Source organism: Temnothorax nylanderi, unplaced genomic scaffold (genome assembly GCF_030848795.1).
Source record: "Temnothorax nylanderi isolate EJ_2023f unplaced genomic scaffold, tnyl_v1.0 TNYL_tig0506_pilon, whole genome shotgun sequence".
NCBI classification, from domain to species: Eukaryota; Metazoa; Arthropoda; class Insecta; order Hymenoptera; family Formicidae; genus Temnothorax; species Temnothorax nylanderi.
Genome location: NW_027249568.1, coordinates 52,233 through 62,753, shown reverse-complemented (window position 1 = coordinate 62,753; position 10,521 = coordinate 52,233). Strand labels below are relative to the sequence as shown.

The 10,521-nt window shown below is 30.6% G+C and overlaps 1 protein-coding gene and 1 long non-coding RNA gene across 2 annotated transcripts in view; one reads left to right on the top strand and one right to left on the bottom strand.

Moving 5' to 3' along the window:
• The window catches only part of LOC139783497 (inactive hydroxysteroid dehydrogenase-like protein 1), a 32,686-nt gene extending 31,264 nt beyond the window's left edge, over positions 1-1,422 (bottom strand). Inside the window, exon 1 of the mRNA XM_071722679.1 lies at positions 1,245-1,422. The gene's annotated coding sequence lies outside the window, so the exon portion shown is untranslated. The remainder of the gene's footprint in view (positions 1-1,244) is intronic.
• A 6,658-nt stretch (positions 1,423-8,080) lies between these two features.
• On the top strand, positions 8,081-8,676 carry LOC139783500 (uncharacterized). Its single transcript, XR_011721295.1, has 2 exons — positions 8,081-8,258; positions 8,489-8,676. It is a non-coding gene; the product is annotated as an uncharacterized lncRNA (long non-coding RNA).
• The last annotated feature ends 1,845 nt before the right edge of the window (positions 8,677-10,521 follow it).

The window sequence follows — 10,521 nt, the reverse complement described above, 5'->3', positions numbered from 1 at the left end:
ATTTTCCTGTATCCATATATTAAGCAGCTTACCCTAACGAATAAAATGAGACTTTAGGAAATGATTTAGTCATGCCTCAGAGCTAGATCAGAAGCTAATCAGATTTGCTGCAAAATTTCCAGGAATACCAGTATTTAGAATCTGCATTACTGATGACTTGATGAGGTCTACCGCTCAAACTAAAAAATAATTACATTTGCATGTATTATTTCTATCGATAATGTTTCTATCGTGAATGTTTCCACAAAATTTCTCCTGTTTGCAGTCACTAATAGCAACGGCTGAGTGCAGTTTTGCTACTTTTCCACTTGTTTATTATATTATATATATAAACCAATTTATTCATAGTTCCACTTTACTACTGATTAGATAACAATTATAATTAACAAATTCATTTTTTTAAACGATTTATATATATATATATATATATATATATATATATATATATATATGTATATATGTATAATTGGCTTTATAATATCGTTCTTTACTGCAGGTATTATTCATTACATAGTATCTCCAACAACTCCTGCAAGTTTCAACAAAATCAGCGGAGAACAGCGCGTAGTGTCCCCTTGTTGTTAGTATAATACCGAGTGGTGATACCATAAACATAGCCGTAGTAAACATAAAATTTCGATCACTCGATCTGGGTGAGTCACATTTTATATGTACTTTGTGTCGCGATACTACACCGTACCGCGTGATCCAACAACTCTATCCGATTTTAGAGTTTTACACGGTTACTTACATTTAGCTGTTGTAAACATATTTGCTCAAAATGTGTAAAACTCTAAAATTGAATAGAGTTGTTGGATCAAGCGGTACAGTTTTAGCATCGTGACGCAAAGTACATAAAAAATGTGACTCATCCAGATCAAAATGTATAATAAATATTTGTAGGCGACATAAAAACAAAATTCATGAAAATGTAAATACGGAACAAACATGGAGCATGAATGTTTTTTATTTGTATACTTGGCTTATTGGAGGGCAAATATTATACTGAAAGATGAATTTGTTTCGATTTCGATGAATAGCGTTAATTTCGTGGATATTCTTCAATTGTCCCTAAGGTAGTTGAAGTGTTAGGCTACGGTCAACGTGACGCTACAAATGCTTCGAAGCATTCCTCTTCTCTTTTCTTTCAATGAAGAAAGAAGGAGAAGAAGAACGCTTCAAAGCATTTGTAGCGTCACGTTGACCGTAGCCTTAATCGTAAATAAAGAATCACATCTATCTACCTCTTTGTAAGTTTTTACAACTGATTTCGTCCTGGAGACGGCGCGGCGGTGGATTATTTCTCTCGTCAGGATGACAAAAGGATGTAATGAGTCTCTCGTGCGATTATTATGCCTTCTCAGAAAGTTGGTAAGCTTTACTGTCAGCAGTTGGATAACGATCGGCGTTGTTGGAAAAGAACTGAAAGATCGACACTATATGCATGATACTTAAATATTATTGGCGATGGTTAAAGAGAGAAAGAGACTGCAATATTGGTGGCACCGTGTACTCGCACGGCAAAACAACGAGATGAAGAGCAGCACGTCATACATATTTTCTTTAGGTCTGAAGATGCTTTATGCGTCAATCATGATTTATTTATTATGAATGAAAAATGATCGATGTATTACATGTATTACAAAAAATTTTATGCGAGCTATTCTGATTAATATCTACCATAATGAAAAATAATAATATCTATATATCTATTAAAATAATTTAAAAAGTAGTTTGTTTTTAATAATTCTAGTTCCAACGATAACCGAATGTGTAGATAAAAAATCTGTTTCGTTTTTCTGTGTCAGATTACTGAGTGTCCAGATTTTATGGGAACCGTGAGACCTTGCGCGCTTGGACGCGTCACGCAAATATTTGTATAACTTTCGTAACTTTTATTATTTCTACTTGAAAAAATTCTGAATTATACACAAAATGATTATCGACATTGATTCGACGTCGGGTCAACTAAAACAGTCAAAAAGTTCGTCGATTAACAGTGATTCGCCGTCGAAGACGTCGATCAATTCGACTTAACCAGCTGTCAACTTTTTCGACGTCAAATTAACGTCAAATCGACGTTACCTTTCTAACTGGGATAAGTTGCGATAAATGGACGATGACTAGCATATTTGCTACACTGTTGATTACCGTGCGGACGTGTATCACATTACGCTGTGCCCACAACAGAGCCTCTTCTTAATTTCGAATTTTAACTTTTAATTTGTTTAATATTGTATGTTATGACCAACAACATATCTTTTTATTTTGAATTTTAATTCTTTTATTTTATATATTACGCTAAGACCAACATCTTATGAATGTTCTGCCGGTTCTGCGGTAATATTGTTGCGTGTTTGTCATGATAGTAAGGTCATAGTAACATGATTTGAAAATCAAATAAGAATTATATGATTCAAAGTGCACTTTCAAAATGACACACGCGAGCGTGAATTAGTTATATAAATGTTTCTTTAAGACGCTCCTATAAGTGTATTACGCGCGCATTTTGAAACTGCCCTTCGATAAAAATGAGCAGATGAGAACGATGCACTTTTGTCAGAGAACTAGTTCAAAGAGAGATAAGGTAGAGCAAAAGATTATAGACATTTTAAAAATATCAATACATACACAAAATCGCAGCGGTTAATAGTGCACGATAAAACGATCGATGCGTCACGTATGGACGCTTTCAAAACGATAGCATTTTATACTATTGTTCCTCCGATATATCCCAGTAAGCAAAAAACATACATATGTCAATGTGTAACTTTACGTCGAACAATCATATAGTCATTATAATCTTCAATTTTGGCTATATTTAACCTTTTCTACACCTTTAAAATTAAAGCAACGAGACAAAAATAAAAAATGACCACAATTTGTGATATAAAGTATTAATTCCATTTCTACATAAAACAATAAATATAAAAAACAAGTGCAGCATGTATTCCTAAGTGACTATATCTATGATTCATCTGGTATCTTAAATTATAAATATTTGTAATTAATTCACGCATACTCGTGCGTCATTTTGCGCGTGCACTTTGGATCATTCTTACTTGACTTTCATATCATGATTATATGACCTTACTATTCAACTGTTAGAATGGTAGAATGTTATCTGTTAGAATGTTCTCTAAATGTATTTATCATCGTCATCCTTTATTACAGGAAAATGTAACAGAAGCCAAACAGAATGTGTTGCGTGAAAAATTGAGCGCATGGATGGGCACGGACATCGTGTGTACAGAAGGGTTTTTAATTAATTCTGTCATGTATGACAAGCTGTAGTTACAAGTATTTTAATTAACTTCAATTAATTTTAATTAATTTTAATAATCATCCATGATACCTATGGCATACTCACAAATTTGAGTGCGGATGACTGCTTTGATGTTAAAATACCATACGGGCGCGCTAAGTATGTTGCTGCTGGAGATTTTGTCCATCTCTAATTATTATCTCTCATATAATTTGCCGTTTTCAATTTCTGCGCCTCTCATTACGCTATCTGTTACATTTCATAATTTTATTTTATTTTTTACAGTATTTTATACATTTTAAATATCTTCCGCATCCTTAAGACTACTGCAATTTTGAGAGATACCTTCTGAAATATTGTATGTATTCCTTTAAACTCAATTTTGTCTACAAAGTATATTTTATGCGACATTCGTATTCTAATAAATATACTTGGGATAATATTATAATTTCATTTCTTTTTTCACGGCATTATATTTCATTTTTTCTTTTGTGTTTCTTAAATAAGTATTCTAAGTATTCTAGTCTGTACCGTTGCCGGCACTGGGATCTGTTTTTCCGCCGGGGATCAAGGAATCATAAACACTCGCGAATCTCTTTTTAAATTAATCACTTTATTTCAAATAAACTCCAAATTTAAAAGTACAATGGTTTTAATTATTTAGCGCGCATTGACAGTGAACATTTTACGCGAATGGAACTTTAGACTAATAGCTTGTTAACTTGAATATAACTCGTCTATTCTGAAGAAAAGACTGCCCGCCGCTTCGTCTTTTCTTCTCTATTTATTTGGCGGGCTCGATGTCCTGATACTGAATCGGTTGTAAGCGTTCTTATTATATAGGTCCACTTCGACCAAACTCCGATTAACTTAATCGTTGATTAGTCCATTGGAAATGACCAATCGCATTTGTCAATCTGCTTAATGAGCAAATGCGATTGGTCATTTCCAATGGACTCAATTCCAATCAACAATTAAGTTAATCGGAGTTTGGTCGAAGTGGCTCTTAAGTATCGAATCTTAGTAGAATCCAGGTGCGTTACTTCGGTCGGATTCTGTTTTGGTACCGACTGTCTAACTGGGTCGCGGTTTATTTTTCCTGTTTAATCCTTTTTTACCAATGCAGATTAACTTTGATCTTGGTTTAACTTACCTTTTATCTTTCTCTAATTTTAAGAACTGGAAAAAGATGAAAAGAGCAAGTTAAACCGCTATTAAAGTTAATCTACATTGGTAGAGAAATGGACATTAGACGATTATTATTTAACTACTGCTAAATTTGTTCGCTATTGAATATGCTCATTCCGTTCAATAGGTTGTACTGTTAAATATAGGTACATATTTTTTAATTTCTCATACATAATACAAGAGTCATCCAGATACATATACTGTGTGTGTATATATAGGTACATATGTTATAATATATATTTGCATATGTATACCCGAGAAAAAATAATTAGATATAATCACATATGATTATATAAAATCGACATTAGATATAATTAGATATAAAAAATGGCCCGATATAATTGTATATAATTGTATATAATTATATATAACCACATATAATTATATAACCATATATGGTTATATATAATTGTATGTGGTTATATGTAATTATATACAATTATATCGGGCCATTTTTTATATCTAATTATATCTAATGTCGATTTTATATATAATCAGATGTGATTATATCTAACATAATAAATATTTTATATATATTAAAAAAGAATTTTGTTAACTTCGATTAAGGAATAAAACATTGATAAATTTAGTGTATATTTTTTCAAAAGCTAGAATCAAAAGTGAAATGATTTACATATAACTTGGCGCTGCTTGGCGTGAGATACTGCCGTGTCTCTTGATATCATTCTTATACCATTGTTTGTCAAATTTTAAATACGAGAAATAAATCCTATCGGATGCCATCTATCGGATAATCCGAATTTAAGTTTATATATGGTTATATAATCATATATAATCTACATGGATAAATGCTTAATTCTTATATATATACTTTATATATAAATTATATGAACTTATATATAATCATGTCAAAATGTATGTGAAACTTTTTATATAATATATATATTCGATAGGATTCGTTTCTCGTATTTAAAATTTGACGGACAGTGGTATAAAAACGGTATCAAGAGACACGGCACTGTCTCATGTCAAGCAGTGCCAAGTTGTAATATATGGAATAAATTATTTTACTTTTGATTCTATAGCCTTTGAAAAAATATACATCTTAATTTATCAATGCTTTATTATCGAAGTTAACAGTTCTTTTCCAATATATATTGACTATATATGGTCATATATGATTATATATGATTATATATAATTATATATAATCATATAGAGACAAAATTCATATATAATTGCATTATATATAATCATATATATTTATATATAATTATATATAATTTTTTTTTCCCGGGCAAGTTCCATACGCACACATGACCTGCAATATTATTTTATAATACTGAATTATATAATATTATGTAACGAATTTTTGAATTTAATATCTATAATATATATAAAAACGATTCAAATAAATTTTTAAATTTAGGATTAAATATCTGCAGCATATATGATGACTTGCGAATCTATATCTATACAGATATAGTGCTATATCTGGTTGTACATAGGACAAGATTAGTCACATTAATATATCTGGCTATATATGACTTCATATATAGTTGTATGCTATATCTAGTTATATGTAGGGTGCACTACTCATATATCATTATATATCATTATATCTGGCTTCACATACATTTATATACGATTAGATATGGTGCTATATCTGGTTGTATATAGCGCCAAATTAGTCACATTAATATATCTGGCTATATATGACTGCATATATAGTTGTATATAATGCTATATCTAGTTATATGTAGGGTGCACTACTCATATATCATTTTATCTGGCTTCACATACATTTATATACGATTAGATATGGTGCTATATCTGGTTGTACATAGGACAAGATTAGTCATATTAATATATCCGGCTATATATGACTGCATATATAGTTGTATATAATACTATATCTAGTTATATGTCGGGTGCAGTACTCACATATCAACATATCTGGCTTCACATACATTCATATACGATTAGATATGGTGCTATATCTGGTTGTATATAGCGCCAGATTAGTCATATTAATATATCTGGCAATATATGACTGCATATATAGTTGTATATAATACTATATCTAATTATATGTAGAGTGCACTACTCACATATCATTATATCTGGCTTCACATAAAATTATATACATTTATATACAAGTAGATATGGTGCTATATCTGGTTGTATATGGGACCACTGATTGCACATGTGGCCATGTATAATTAGATATGACCCCATATAAAAACATATATAATTATATATAATTATATATATACCAGATATAATTATATATGATTATATCTAATCATTTTTTCCCGGGTAATGTATGCATGTATGTATAAATTACATTTGTACGATAGTTTTTACTTAAAATTAATTTTTTCCACATTATTCTCTTTAACCTATATTTTTGTGTGATAAAAGCACATTTTTTAAATTCAAACAACATTTGTATTAATTTATATTAATTTCTATTTTTAATCATACAGAAATGATGGGTGGAGTGGTAAATTGAAGACTAAATACTTAAAAGAATTGAAAAAATATATTCTATATCGTGCTGAATATTATTGGTATTCATCATATTTTATGGATAACGCAACTGTAACACAAGTACAAAACACAAATTTATTGTAAACTTGTAAGTTTGATTTTTATATTGTTTTTTAAGGTATAGTATGTTATTGGACAGTATATATACTCTTTAGTAATTTGAGTAATTATTTCACCATAATTTATTTTGTCTTTTATTCTGCTATACACGGAAATTTTGCTTTTTATATATATAACGCTAGATGAAATTATATATAATCATATATACGATTATATATACTTTTATATGAATCTTATATTATGTATCCATGAGTGCATATATGATCTCTTGTTCATATCTAGTTATATTTTGAATTATATATGTCCATATATAATGATATATGGATCCATACATAATTTTATATAAAGTACCAAATATTATATATAATCACATATAATCATATATATTTATATATAATTATATATAATATTTTTTTTCCGGGCAGTATTCAGAATCTGCATTGATAACTTGGTGAGGTCTGCCACTCAAACTAAAAAATAATTGCATTTACATGTATTTTTATCGATAATGTTTCTGAATGTTTTCACAAAATTGTCCTTGTTTGCAGTGACTATAGCAGCGGCTGAGTGCAATTTTGCTACTTTTCCACTTATTTATTATATTATATAAACCAATTGATTCATAGTTCTACTCTACTAGTGATTAGATAACAATTATAATTAACAAATTTATTTTTTAAAACAATTTATATATATATATATATATATATATATATAATCGGCTTTATAATATCGGCTTTACAGGTATTCACTACATAGTATCTCCGACAACTCCTGCAAGTTTCATTGGGGCAAGTCACATTGGAGAGGGAGGCGAAAACCGAAAGCGATTGTCCCTAAGGTAGTTGAGGGTGAATAAAGTTTAATTTAATCGTGAATAAAGAACATCGATCACCTCTTCGTAAGCTTTTGCAACTGATTTCGTCCTGGAGACGGCGCGGCGGTGGATTATTTCTCTCGTCGGGATGACAAATGTGAAAGACAAAAGGATGTAATGAGTCTCTCGTGCGACTATTATGCCTTCTCAGAAAGTTGGTATGCTTTACTGTCAGCAGTTGGATAACTATCGGCGTTGTTGGAAAAAAACTGAAAGATCGACACTATATGCGTGATACTTAAATATTATTGGCGATGCTTAAAGAGAGAAAGAGACTGCGATATTGGTGGCACCGTTTACTCGCACGGCAAAACAACGAGATGAAAAGCAGCACGTCATACATATTTTCTTTAGGTCTGAAGATGCTTTATGCGTCAATCATGATTTATTTATTATGAATGAAAAATGATCGATGTATTACAAAAAATTTTATGCGAGCTATTCTGATTAATATCTACCATAATAAAAAATAATAATATCTATATATCTATTAAAATAATTAAAATAGTAGTTTGTTTTTAATAATTCTAGTTTCAACGATAACCGAATGTGTAGATTAAGAATCTGTTTCATTTTTCTGTCAGATTACTGAGTGTCCAGATTTTATGGGAACCATGAGACCTTGCGCGCTTGGACGCGTCGCTCAAATATTTCTTTAACTTTTGTAACTGTTATTACTTCTGCTTGAAAAAATTCTGAATTATATATAAAATATACGTTAATATATATGTAAAATCTAGAATAAATCGGCCGTATAGTTAAAAAAAAATGAGAAAGATAGTCTCTTTTTTAGCCCTCGAAACGATAATCCCCCTTTAATAATAATTAATTATTAATAACACTTTTCTTATTACGGTATACGTTTTTCTTATTAAAATATAAATAAAAATCAAAAGTTTCTTTAAATAATCTTTGACATCGATATTGAGTAGCATAACATATTTATTGACGGCTAACTTGACAACGGCCGAGAACATTATCGAACATAGCTGACCGCTCTTCACATGGCACGTGTAAGTGGCCGTCTTTTATCAATTAAAACGTTCATAACAGCAATTATATTCTACAGACCTGCTACGCCGCAGATTGCTGTTTTCTCGTTTTTTATAAGTTGCGATAAATGGACGATAACTAGCACATTTGCTACACTTACTACGTTTACGCGAGCGTTACTTCTGTAGTAACTTACGATAATTCCTTCGCGTAAACGGGATTTTGTAATAACTTACAATAATTTACTCCGCGTAAACGAGTGAATTATCCGAAGTTACTACAGAAGTAACGCTCGCGTAAACATAGTAACTGTCGATTGCCGTCAAGCGTCACATTACACTGTGCCCACAATAGCCCTTTCTTTATTTCGAATTTTAAATTTAATTTGTTTAATATGTTATGACCAACAACATATCTTTTCATTTTGAATTTTAATTCTTTTATTTTAAATATTACGCTAAGACCAACATCTTAAAATGTTCTGCGGTAATATTGTTGCGTGTTCTTCATGGTAGTAAGGTCATAGTAACATGATTTGAAAGTCCAATAAGAATTATATGATTCAAAGTGCACTTTCAAAATGACACACGAGTGTGCGTGAATTAGTTATATAAATGTTTTTTTAAGACGCTCCTATAAGTGAATTATATAATCGCGTAAAATTATGAACAGATAACTCTTGTATTACGCGCGCATTTTGAAACTGCCCTTCGATAAAAATAAGCAGATGAGAACGATGCACTTTTGTCAGAAAACTACTTCGAAGAGAGAGAAGGTAGAGCAAAAGATTATAGACATTTTAAAAATATCAATACATACACAAAATCGCAGCGGTTAATAGTGCACGATAAAACGATCGATGCGTCACGTATGGACGCTTTCAAAACGATAGCATTTTATACTATTGTTCCTGCGATATATCCCAGTAAGCAAAAAACATACATATGCCAATGTGTAACTTTACATCGAATAATCATATAGTCATTATAACCTTCAATTTTGGCTATTTAACCTTTTCTACACCTTTAAAATTAAAACAACGAGACAAAAATAAAAAATGACCACAATTTGTGATATAAAGTATTAATTCCATTTCTACATAAAACAATAAATATAAAAAACAAGTGCAGCATGTATTCCTAAGTGATTATAATAAGACGGAAATTATGACACGTGTTTAGTGAATTTTTTAAAACTTTGCTTAAAAACTTTAGAAGTTAGAACTGTTTCTAGCGGATGTTAGTTAAAACCTAAGATAAGAACTAATATTTAATTTATAACTAAGAAAATGCAAAGTCCAAAATGCATTTAATCGCAATGACATTCGGTACAAGCAGGACGGCCTTTAAAAATATTGCTTATACCTTTTCCTTGATACTAGTACCAGATTAAATAAAATTAAATTGTTATACATATAACATTACTACATTTGCAGATGTAGTACGGACGCGCACCAAAATGATGTTTTATCGGAAAATAAACGTGGCTACATAGTACCAATTTCGAAAATGGATGTACTGGCGATAGTGTACAGGGACTTTCGACAGTCCCACGAAAAAGGCCGGGATGGCCTCTCTCACACTTCTCTCTGATATTACTCATTTTTCATTTATTCCATTTTCTT